The sequence below is a fragment of the Macaca mulatta genome, chromosome 20, assembly GCF_049350105.2.
Source record: "Macaca mulatta isolate MMU2019108-1 chromosome 20, T2T-MMU8v2.0, whole genome shotgun sequence".
NCBI lineage: Eukaryota > Metazoa > Chordata > Mammalia > Primates > Cercopithecidae > Macaca > Macaca mulatta.
The window spans coordinates 67481543-67493845 of NC_133425.1; the positions used below are offsets into that span (position 1 = coordinate 67481543).

The 12303-nt window shown below is 34.4% G+C and overlaps 1 pseudogene; it reads right to left on the reverse strand.

The window, feature by feature from the left end:
* Positions 1–12190: 12190 nt before the first annotated feature.
* On the reverse strand, positions 12191–12303 carry LOC114674554 (U6 spliceosomal RNA; annotated as a pseudogene).

The window sequence follows — 12303 nt, forward strand, 5'->3', positions numbered from 1 at the left end:
AGCAGCACAAGGTTTCTTCAGATTCAGTTTCCTGAAATTGTGTGTGTGAAATAAGAGCCAAGAAACAAAAGCAAATAACAGAAGACTACATGTAACTCAGGATTAAGTGCAGACTGTAACTCTAGGAGAAGTTGGAGGAGAAGGAAGTTGACAGTGACCAGAGATACAGGAACCATGGAGGAAATACAGGTTAAGCTGACTCTTAAAGGCTAGAATTGGGCAGGCAATGGAGAGGGTGGGTATGATAACTCAGAAAATAGCATGAGCAAAAGCATAAAAGTATTAAAGAGTATGATGTATTAATGGGCTAGATAGAAGAAAAGTCTGACTAGAGCAGAGAATGTGGGTTTGGAAGTAGACGTAGTTAAAAAATCAAGCACAGGCTGACGGGGCTTCTGATAGTGGGATAGACTAGCTCACCTAAAAGACAACCTGCTATAATGACCTAGAAATGGTACATATAACATAGAATATATTTCCTTTGGAATATATGGCTGACCTTCTAGAAAAATGAAAAAAATATATATACAGGGGTCAGAAATGACCTAGAAACTTATAATCAGAGTGATAAACACGTGTACCAAGTCTGTGGCTCACCCGAGATGTTGGACCTGATAAGAGACAGAGATTATTAGTCTTGGAAATCTGGAAGCTTGATTTAACACCCATGAGTGAACAGAGAATGAGACCTTGAGCTCACATAGGCCAAGAACTGAGCTACCACTTGCTTTTCACTCCCTCCTTATAAAACCAGCACCTTTAATCCTTGACTACACAGGGAAATGACAAGGAAGCTTGTCAGTCTTTCAGTGTTTAAAAAAGATGGTTTTTTCTTTAAATTGAGAGTAATAATGATCAGCTATATATGAGTTTGGGGAACGTATTATTTATAGGACCTGCATGGTTCGGGTAATTCTGTAGGCCAAAAAATAACATAAGAAGTTGTCATGGAACATTAAAACCCCTTGAAAGAACTAATACAAAATTCTTTGGAAGGACATTTTACAGATAAAACCCATTGAGGATTAGCTCTTTAGTCAATATTTTATAACACTAAAAGAAACAATCCATAATAAATGGCAATTACTAAACATAATAGCAGAATTAAGCTCCTCAAACAGCCAATAAAAGTTATCTAGAGATATATTAGAACAAATAGAGAGAGCTAATAGAAAGAGAATGACAATTTTTCAGAACAGATGAAAGCTGTGAGTCTTCAGATTCAGGTTACATAACAAAACCTGAGTGTAATAACCTACTCCAAGATACCTTATAGTGAAACTTCAGAATAGCAAAGACAAAAAGAAAACTTTTTAAGTGACCAGAGAATTTAAAAAGACATTAGTGAAAAAGGAATAATAAGATTTACAGCAGATTTCTCAGTAGCAACAACAGAAGTGAGAGGGCAATGGAGTAGTGGCTCCATTGAGGAAATTTGTTTTCCAATGAGGAAAAGAATTAAAACTGTCAACCTGAGATTCTATACTAAATTATTCAAGTGGGAGGATTGTAAACATTGTATTTCCAGACAAAACTGAGAGTTTTATGTACTTTCACTGGAAAAAAAATAATGTTCTTCAGAAAAAGAACTCAGAAGCAAGGCGGATAAGGGAAGGAGCAATGCTGAGCAAAGAAAATGACAAACATATAGGTAAATCTAAATAATTTTTAACTATATGAGACAATAATAAGAAGATGGAATCTTGCTCTGTTGCCTAGGCTGGTGTGCAGTGGAGTGATCTCAGCTCACTACAACCGCCTCTTCGGTTCAAGCTATTCTCCTACCTCAGCCTTCTGAGTAGCTGGGATTACAGATGCACACCACCATGCCCGGCTAATATTTGCATTTTTAGTAGAGACAGGTTTCGCCATGTTGGCCAGGCTGGTCTCAAACTCCTGACCTCAAGTGATCCACCTACCTTGGCCTCCCAAAGTGCTGGGATTACAGGCATTAGCCACCATGCCTGGCCAACAAAAAAGCATTTTTAAAAACACTTTAGCATAATTATTATAATATAATAGCTATATTATATTATATATTAGTATAATAGCTATATTATACTTTAGGAATGCAGTGGCATATACCATGTTCACAAATGGAAATGCTTAATATTGTAAAGATTTAATTTCTTCCAAAATTAACCAATAAATTCAATGAAATTTACATAAAAACCCATGGAAGTTGACAGATTTGCAGTAGATTATAATATCTGATAGGAATAGTGGCCTCCCATACATTTTCCATTTCATTGTTTCCAGGACTATTCTTGCATGTTTGTTTTTGCATATGAAATTTAGTATCAACTTATCTAATTCCATAAAATTGCTTGCTGATATCTTACTGGGATTACATTTAATTTATAAATCGACCTAGGGAGAAATGGCATTTCTGTAATGCTGAGTTGCCCTATCCAAGAATAAGTGATATATTTCCATTTGTTCTACTTTTTCCCAAAAGTCTCCTTTGGAGTCTTTGGGGGAGTGTTTTAACATTTTTTTCTATGAAGTTTTGCACATTTATTGTTAAACTTACTTATAAGCATTTAGTATTCTTTATTGATACTGTAAATGAGGCTTTCTCTACTATTATGTCTTCTGTTTATTATTTGTATATAAGGGCTATTGATTTTCTCTGCTAACTTTAAATCTTGTTACCTCACTGAACTCTTTTATTGTTTGATTTAGTTTTATTATTTATTTTTTCCGAGATTACCCAGGTATATACTATCATTATTTGCATATAGAAATAGTCTTACTTCTTTATTTATTCCTATGCCTCTAATTGACTTTTCTTGTCTAATTGCATTAGCTAATACCTCTAGTACAATGTTTAATATAATAAAGGTAGTGGTCTTCTTACTTTGTTCTCATCTTAGTGAAAATGTCTCTAGTATTTTCCCATCACAAAATAATGACTTTTAGATTAAGTATATAAGTTTTATCATGGTTACAATATATTCTATATTCAAGAATATATTCTCTATATTCTTGAGTGTTTTTCTAATGAATCGATGTTGAATTTTGTCAAAGCTTCCACAATCTCTGGAGGTAATCATATGATCTTTTACTTGCAAATATGGCATATGGTATTAATCGATTTCTTTTTATTGAATCAGCCTTGCATTTCTGTAATAAATCCCATTTGATCATGGAGTATTCTTTTCTTAATGTGGTTAATGTGGTGTTAGTTTTGGTTTGCTAATGTATAGTTTCAAATTTTTGCATCAGTATTCATTGGATATGGACACTGGACCACTTTTCTCTCTTTTTGTACTACACAGTTTAAGCACCTCTAATTCAAAAGTCCAGAATCTGAAATGCTCCAAAGTCTTGACTTTTTTGAGTACTAACATGATGCCACGAGAAGAAATCTCCACACTTACTTCATGTGACAGATCACAGTCAAAGTGCAGTGAAAACTTTGTTTCATACATAAAGTTATTTAAAGTGTTATATAAAATTACCTTCAGGCTATGTGTATTAGGTATATATAAAACATAAATGAATTTTATGTTTAGACTTGGGTTCCATCCCCAAGATATCTTATTGTGTATATTCAAACATTACAAAACCTGAAAAAAAACAAACCTGAAACACTTCTGGTCCTAAGCATTTTGGATAAGGGATACTCAACCTGTGTTTGTCTGGCTTAGATAAAAGGAATTAGAAAGTTTCCTTCCTTTTCAGTGCCTTGGAATAATTTACAGACCACTGGGATCTTATAAATATTTAAAGGTCTTTAAAGGATTTGTAGAATTCCTACGTGAAAACACGTGAGCTTGGTGATTTTCTGTGGGGTAGTTCCTTAAAAACATACTATTTCTTCTATGAATATTGGTCTGTTTTAGCTAATTCTACTATGTGTATCTAAGTAATTATTCATTTCATCTAAATTTTGAAATTTATTTGTATAGAGGTCTGCAAAATGGTCTCATAAGTTTTTATTTTAATTCCTTCTGTAATTGTTCATAGTACTTTCTTAGATCCTTCATATTTCTGTGGTATCAGTAGTAATGTCTCTTCTTTCATTCATAATTTTGAATCTTCTCTCTTCTTTAGTTACTCTTCTAAAGGCTTATCAGTTTTCATTCAAATCAATGCAATGGGATATAAACCAAAAATAAGAGTTAAAATGTATGAAAGAAGACAAAAGTATTAATTTTGGGAACGTCATTGTTTTCCTGAACTTCCTAAACAATTAGAACTAATAAGAAAGTGTACACTTATTAAAGTTAACAAAGTATACACTTACAGAGTCAACATACACAAAAATTAATAGTAATGATTATATTCATATGCGGTTCAAGAACAGGCAAAATTAATCTCTGGTGATACAACAACAGGTGCTCTGAGGGAGACTATTGCCTGAAAAGGAGTTAAAGAAAGTTTGGGGTAGCAGGGAATGGAGATGTTCTAAATCTTGATTACTGTGTTAAGTAATAGATGTATACTCTACATTTAAGATATGTGAATTTTACTACATGTAAATTGGAGTCATATATATGTAGGCTTTTAAGACTGATTTCTTTCACTTGACAATGTGTTTTTAAAGCTCTTCCATGTATTTTTGTACTTTAATAACTCATTTCTTTTTGTTGCTGAGTAATATTCCATATTGTAAATGTACCGTAGTTTCTGTGTCTATTCACACATTGAAAGACGTCTTGGTTGCTTCCAGCTTTTGACAGTTGTGCATAAAGCTTGCTATAAGCAGAAAAAAAATTATTTCATTATTATTTCAGAAAACAGCTCTTGGTTTTATTGATCTTTTATTCTATTGTTTTTCTGGTCTCTTTCATTTATTTCTTCTGTTATCTTTGTTATTTCCTTGCTTCTGCTGACTTTAGACCTAATTTGTTTTCTTTTCTAGTTTCTTGGGTATAACCATAGGTTGTTTATTGTGATCTTTCATTTTTCTTAATGTAGGCATTTATCATAATAAGCTTACCTCTCAAAACTGTTTTTGCTGCATACCATAAGTTTTGATAGTTAGGTTTCATTTTTGTTTGTCTCAACATACTTTTTGATTTCCCTTTTGATTTTTTCTTTGACCCTTTGATCGTGAGTGTGTGGTTTAATTTCCACATATTTGTAAATATTTCCATGTTACTCCTGTTTTTGATTTCCAATCATACCATTGGGGCTGGAAAAGAAACTTCATATGATTTCAATCTTAAAATTTTTAAGACTTGTAGCCCAACACATGACCTTCTTAGAGAGTGGTCAATGTGCACTTGAGAAGAATGTGTATTCTGTTGATCCTGGATGAAATGTTCTGTAAATGTTTATAAGGTCCTTTTGGTCTATAGTGTTATTCACATCAGCTGTTTCCTTATTGATTTTCTGTTCTATATATTATTGAAAGTGGGCTAAGTCCCCTACTATTGTGGTAACCTTGTCTCTTTCTCTCTTTATATATTTGCTTTATATATAAACAGTCCTTGATCTAAGATGGCTTAACTTACAATTTTTTGACTTTATGATTGGGTAAAAGTGATTCAGTAGAAACCATACTGTGAGTGCCTAAGTAAAAAACCAATCTGTTTTTTACGTTTTGTACAGTATTTAGTAAGTTACATGAGATATTCAATACTTTATTATAAAATAGGCTTTGTGTTAGATGTTTTTGCGTAATACAGCCTAATGTAAGTGTTCTGAGCACATTTAAGATAGGCTAGGCTAAGCTATGATGCTTGGTTAGTTAGATGCATTTTCAACTTGCCTTATTTTCAACTTGCCTTATTTTCAACTTATGTTGAACTTTATCAGCACACAACCCCATCATAAGTTGACAAGCATTTGTATTTACATACTCCAATGCTGGTTGCACCAAACCTTGCATTTCTGCTATAGACCCAGTAGGTAATTTGTGTCATCTTTTTATTTATTATTAGATGCAATTTGATTAAATTTTGTTTTGAATATTTACATCTACATCCATGAGGAATACTGGTTAGTAGTTTTCTTTTCTTCTAATGTCCTTCTCAGGTTTGTAATCCTTGTAATTTCCAAGGTAATCCTCATTTCATAGAGTGAGTTTGGAAGTGGTCTCTCCTCTTCAATTTTCTGAAAAGTTTATGTAGAATTAGTATTGCTTACTTAAATGTTTGATAAAATTCTCCAGTGAAGTAATTTGAACCTAGAGTTTTCTTTGGGGAAGACATTCAAATCAAATATGATCTCTTCAATAGGGCTTTTGAGTTCTGTATTTCTTCTTGAGGGAATTTTGCTAGTTTGTGTTTTTTTCAGGAATTTTTACATTTGACTTCAATTGTTGCATTTATGACTATAAAGTTTTTAAAAATTATATCCCCTTACTAGTCTTTTTATGTGGAATGTGTAGTGATGTTCCCTTTTACATTACTGATTTTGGTAGTTTGTGTTTTTTCTCTTTTCTTCCTGGTTAGCCTAGGTATACATTTATCAAGTTTATTGATCTCTTCAACTAACTGGCGTTTGGACTTTTCATTTTCTCTATTGTTTTTCTTTTCTCCTACTTCATTGAATTCTGCTCTGATTGCTGTCAGCTCTTTTCTTCTGTTCATATTGGGTCATATTTGCTACTTTTTTTCTTTTTTCTTAAGGAGTCTGAGGTCCTTAGTTTAAGACCTTTATTTTTTTCTAATATAAACATTTTATGCTATAAATTTTCTCCTAAGTACCACTTTAGAGATATTCCACAAGTTTAGATAAGTTATTCTTTCCTTTTTATCCAGTTCAAAATAATTCCTAATTTCCCTTTGGATTTTTTCGTTGATCCACATGTTTGTTTTTTTATAAGTGTGTTACTTACTGGATATGTGTGGACTATAATATGCATTATTAACTCATCAAAGTTGATCTTGAGTTATTATACTAATTCACATGTAAATTTAAAAGCTTTAATGTTGGCCGGGCATGGTGGCTCACGTCTGTAATCCCAGCACTTTAGGAGGCCGAGGTGGGCTGATCATGAGGTCAGGAGATTGACACCATCCTGGCCAACATGGTAAAACCCATCTCTACTAAAATACAAAAGAATTAGCCAGGTGTAGTGGTGCACGCCTGTAGTCCCAGCTACTCTGGAGACTGAGGCAGGGGAATCGCTTGAACCCGGGAAGCAGAGATTGCAGTGAGCCGAGATCGTGCCACTGTGCTCCAGCCTGGCAACAGAGCGAGACTCCGTCTAAAAATAAATAAATAAATAAGCTTTAATGTTATAATTTTATTTATCCCCTTCTATACCTGGTGCTATTTTGTTACATATTTTACTGTACTTTAAAACTATATGTGAAAGTATTATTTTTGCTTTCAAAAATCATTTTTCTATTAAAGGAAGTAGAAAAAAGCATTCTTTTCTATTTACCTGCTTTTTATTTTATTTATTTATCTTTACCATTTTCAGTGCTCTTCATTCCTTCCTATAGGTTGGAGTTTCTATTTAGTATCATTTTCTTTCAAGCTGAAAAACTTCTTTTAGCATTTCTTATACTGTAGGTTTGCTCTTAATAGATTGTCTCAGCTTTTGTTGATCTGAAAATATTTTTATTTTGCCTCCATTTTGAAAGCTCTTTTCACTGGCTATCAAATTCTAAATTGACAATTTTCTTCTGTTAGCACTTAAAAAATATAATTCCATCTTTTCCTGGTTTTCATTGTTTCTCAAGGAATCAACCATATTTCTTGTCATTGTTTCCTTTCTGGGACTTCAGTTACATATGTTGCTTTGTTCATTGTGGCTGTTTTTATTTTTTTTATTTTTTATTTGCCTCGGTTTGGATAATTTATCTTGGCCTATCTTCAAATTCCCTCATTCTTTCTCCTGCAGTGTCCAGTCTGCTGTTAAATACATCCAATATGTTTTTTATATCAGATATTTTATTTTTAGTTCTAGAATTTTCATTTGATTCTTTTTGAAATTTCAGTTTCTCTGTTGAAATTACCTTTCTGTTCATAAATTCTGCCCATTTTGTGCTCCAAACTTTTGAACATATTTATATTGACTTCAAAGTGCTGATTCGCTTATTATGCTATCTGAGGCATCAATCTGTTTGTGAATGCTTTTTTCTCTTGATTATGCATCACGTTTTCTTGCTTCTTTACATGAGTCATGATATTTTCTTATATGCCAAACATTGTGTATAGACAAAGCATGGGGAGACTTAAGCATGCTTTGCTTTGTTTTGTTTCAGTTTTCCCCCAAAAGGGTAAACTGTTTCTTACGTCTGGCATCTAAAATGAGAGGCGACAGAACTTAAACTTTTTGAGGGGTCAAGTTAATCTGTGAGTGAGCTACAGCCTTAATAAAAATTAATCTTACCTCTGATAGCTCAGTCCTTCATCTCCCAGGCTGCCTCCACTGAGAAACTAATCCCTCTTATTTTATCAGTATTTGAGCTTAGAGGAGGTTGGCCTGTAATTTCACCTATTTTCCATTCTTTGTATTTAGCTTCACTAGAGCTCTATGGCACTAGGTTCCAGGCACCCTAAGAGTGTAAAAGATTATTCAAATTCTTCAGTCTTTTAAGCCTGCCTTCACTGTTGCTTTCTCAGCAAAATTTGGGGTAGAGAAAGGATTATTATGCCAACTAAATTATTGGTATGTATGGGGCTCCTCCAGACTTTCAATCTGCCCCCGTCAGCCCTCACTATTGCTATTAGCTTGACTGATTACCTTTTGACTCCATATAGGATTTTTCTTTCTGCTTACCTTCGAAGGGTTCCTTTTTCTAGAAATGAGTTCATCAAAACGACTTTGCACCCACCAGTCTTTAAGAGTACCCTACATTACTATGATTTTTATTTTGTTTGTTTTCTCGTTACCACAGGGCAAAGGCCACCCGTGACTTTTTACAACCTAGATGTAAAAACTATGTGCATTCATTCTTATATGCATTTTATGGCTGACCTCAGAATCTCAGAGATCTACAAAAAAAAAGAGAAAGATTAAGAAACATAAGTGTAGGGCAATGAGTTACTGTTGAAGAACTTTAGGCAGAGTAATGACCTAGCTAGGTTTATGATTTAGGAAAATTCTACAGCAGCTGTATGGTTTCTGCATTGAAGCAGTGAGAGAATAGAGATAACTGTGAGATTTGTTATAAGTGATTGTTACAGTCTAGACTAAAGACAATAACCTTAACAAAATCTATTCTGGAAGAAAGTGAAAGAGAGAACCAGTTTGAGAAATTAAGATCTGTATCTATGGCAGAATGGAGATGCAGAAGAATGGAGATTATTAATGGGAAATAAGATTACAAGATTGTCTAAGGTCAGTTTATGAACTTGGCAGAAGGGTTTTAAAATTCTGTAGGTCTTGAGAATTTTTTATCAGAGAATTTTGAATATTAAAGTAGTGTTTTAAAAATACTAGCCTAGAAATGGCGAGGAGAATTGGTTACAGAGGAAAATAAATTTAAGAAAGGGAAACCCATCTGGGGAGTATGTTGGTATAAAACACAGGAGTTACTAAAGGCCTGAGCTAGAGAAGTATAGCAGAAATGGAGATGGAAGAACAATCATGATAAGCAATAATAATCTTAATAAGTTTATTCCTTTCCACATTATAAAGGGGCACATAATTACTAGTCAAAAAATTAACTTGAATCTGTTTCATCATATTCAAAGTTGGTATGCATCTTAGCATTTGGTACCATATTATTAAGTAATTACTCAATGTGCAATAGGAGAATAAAAGAAAAATAGCTGGGCGTGGTGGCTCGGGCCTGTAATCCCAGCACTTTGGGAGGCCGAGGCGGGCGGATCATGAGGTCAGGAGATGGTGACCATCCTGGCTAACACGGTGAAACCCCGTCTCTACTAAAAATACAAAAAATTAGCCCAGCGTGGTGTCAGGTGCCTGTAGTCCCAGCTACTTGGGAGGCTGAGGCAGGAGAATGGCGTGGACCCGGGAGGCAGATCTTGCAATGAGCCGAGATCGCGCCACTGCACTCCAGCTGGGCGACAGAGCGAGACTCCGTCTCAAAAAAAAAAAAAAAGAAAAAAAGAAAGAAAAATAAATCAGTTAAAATGATTGAAAACTTAATAGTATCTGGCTGCAATTAGAATCCAAACTACTAAATGAAGCCTCATAGATTCTGAAGCGTATTCCCTATTAAAAGCATTTTAAAGTGGGAACAGAATTATGCTTTCAATAATATAAAAGAATAGCGCAATTAAATACACAATTATAAAAGGTAAAGATTCTAATTCTGATTTTCAACTACTATGAGAATATTTTTCTAGATATAGTCACACATTTCTGTAAACAAAGGCTTTGTATGCAATCTGAAAGTGAATCCTGAACCATCCTGAATTAGAAAACAATGGGGCCTCTTCATCTTCCCTCTATGGCAAGGTTCAGCAAACTTTCTCTGTAAAAAGCTAGATAATAACAATTTTAGGCTTTGTGAGCATACATTCTGTGTCACAGCTACTCAACTCTGTTGTTATAGCATGAAAGTAGTCATAGACGATGTGAAATAATAAACCTGGCTGTGTTCCAATATAACTTTATTTAAACAAATAGGTAGTGGCCATTGTTTGTGAACCCCTGCTACACAGTATGTCTGTATGGGAGAGTCTTGGAGGCGTGACTCTTCCAGTATGGTCTAGAGAAGTGCTCTCGAATAGAAATGTAATGGAAGCCACATACAAATTTTAAATTTTCTAAAAGCTACCTTTAAAAAAAGGTGAAATTCATTTTAACAATATATTTTGTTTAACTCAATATATTCCAAATATTATATCAACATGTTGTCAACATTATAAATTTATTAATGAGATATTTTACTTTCTCTTATTCATAGTAAGTCTTTAAAACCTGATGTGCATCTTAAACTTACAGCACATCTCAAGTCACACCAGCCACATTTCCAGTGTTAAGTAGCCACATGTGGCCAATGGCTACCATATTAGAGAGTACAGCTCTGAACACTTCATTGCTCTCCCAGATTTGAATGCTTCTCCTATGGGCTGGAAATTACCCACTGGTAAGACCACTTCTCACCCAGCAAGGTGTTTCTGGTACCCTTTCTCTTCCCTGGGCTCATCTTCATCAGCCTTACCACTTGAAAATGCCCCAAGCAATGCTTCTCAATGTTTAATGTGCAGAGTACTCACCTGGGAATCTTGTTAAAATGCAGATTCTGGTTCTGTAGATAAAGGACAGAACCTGAGATTTTGCATACTTAAGAAGCTCCCAATGCTACTAGTCTAAGAACCATACTGAAAAAGCAAGGATTGAAAAGATCACTCCAAAGAAGATGACCATAACTGGAATTGATGGCCTACCCTCCTCTAAAAATCTATCAGGTCTAATCCCAAACTCGCTAAACATCCCTGTTAGGTCACCACCAGAAATAAAAGCTTCTAAGGCAGCACTGTGCAGTAGAAATATAATTTAAAATTTTCTAGTAGCCACATTTAAAATAGTTTTTAAAAAGTGAAATCAATTTTAGTAACATTTCTTTAAGTGAAAATATCAAAAACATTAAACAATTAATGTAAAAATTATTTATTTTTTAACTTCTATTTTAAGTTCAAGGGTACATGTACCGGATATGCAGGTTTGTTACGTAGGTCAACTTGTGTCACGGAGGTTGGTTGTACAGATGATTTCATCACCCAGGTATTAAGCCTAGCACCCATTAGTTATTTTTCCTGCTTCTCTCCCTCCTCCCACCCTCTACCATCCAGTAGGTCCCAGTGTGTGTTGTTCCCCTCTATGTGTCTGTGTGTTGTCATCATTTAGCGCCCACGTATATGTGAGAACATGTGATATTTTGATTTTCTGTGCGTTAGTTTGCTAGGGATAATGGCCTCCAGCTCCATCCACAACCCTGCAAAGGACCTGGTGTCATTCTTTTTTGTGACTGCAGAATATTCCAGGTGTCTATGTACCACATTTTCTTTATCCAGTCTATCATTGATGGGCATTTGGGTTGATTCCTTGTGTTTGCTACTGTGAATAGTGCTGCAATGAACATACACGTTCATGAGTCTTTATAATAGAACAATTTATAATCCTTTGGGTATATACCCAGTAATGGGATTGCTGGATCAAACAGTAGTCTTTAGGTCTTCGAAGAATCACCACACTGTCTTCCCCAATGGTTGAACTAATTTACACTCCTACCAACAGTGTAAAAGCATTCCTTTTTCTCCACAACCTTGCCAGCATCTGTTATTTTTTGACTTTTTAATAATAGCAAAAAATATGGAATTCTTCACAAATTTGTGTGTCATCCTTGCACAGGGGCCATGCTAATCATACGAATCTCTGTGTTCTTCCAATTTTAGCATATGTGCTGCTGAAGCAAGCAC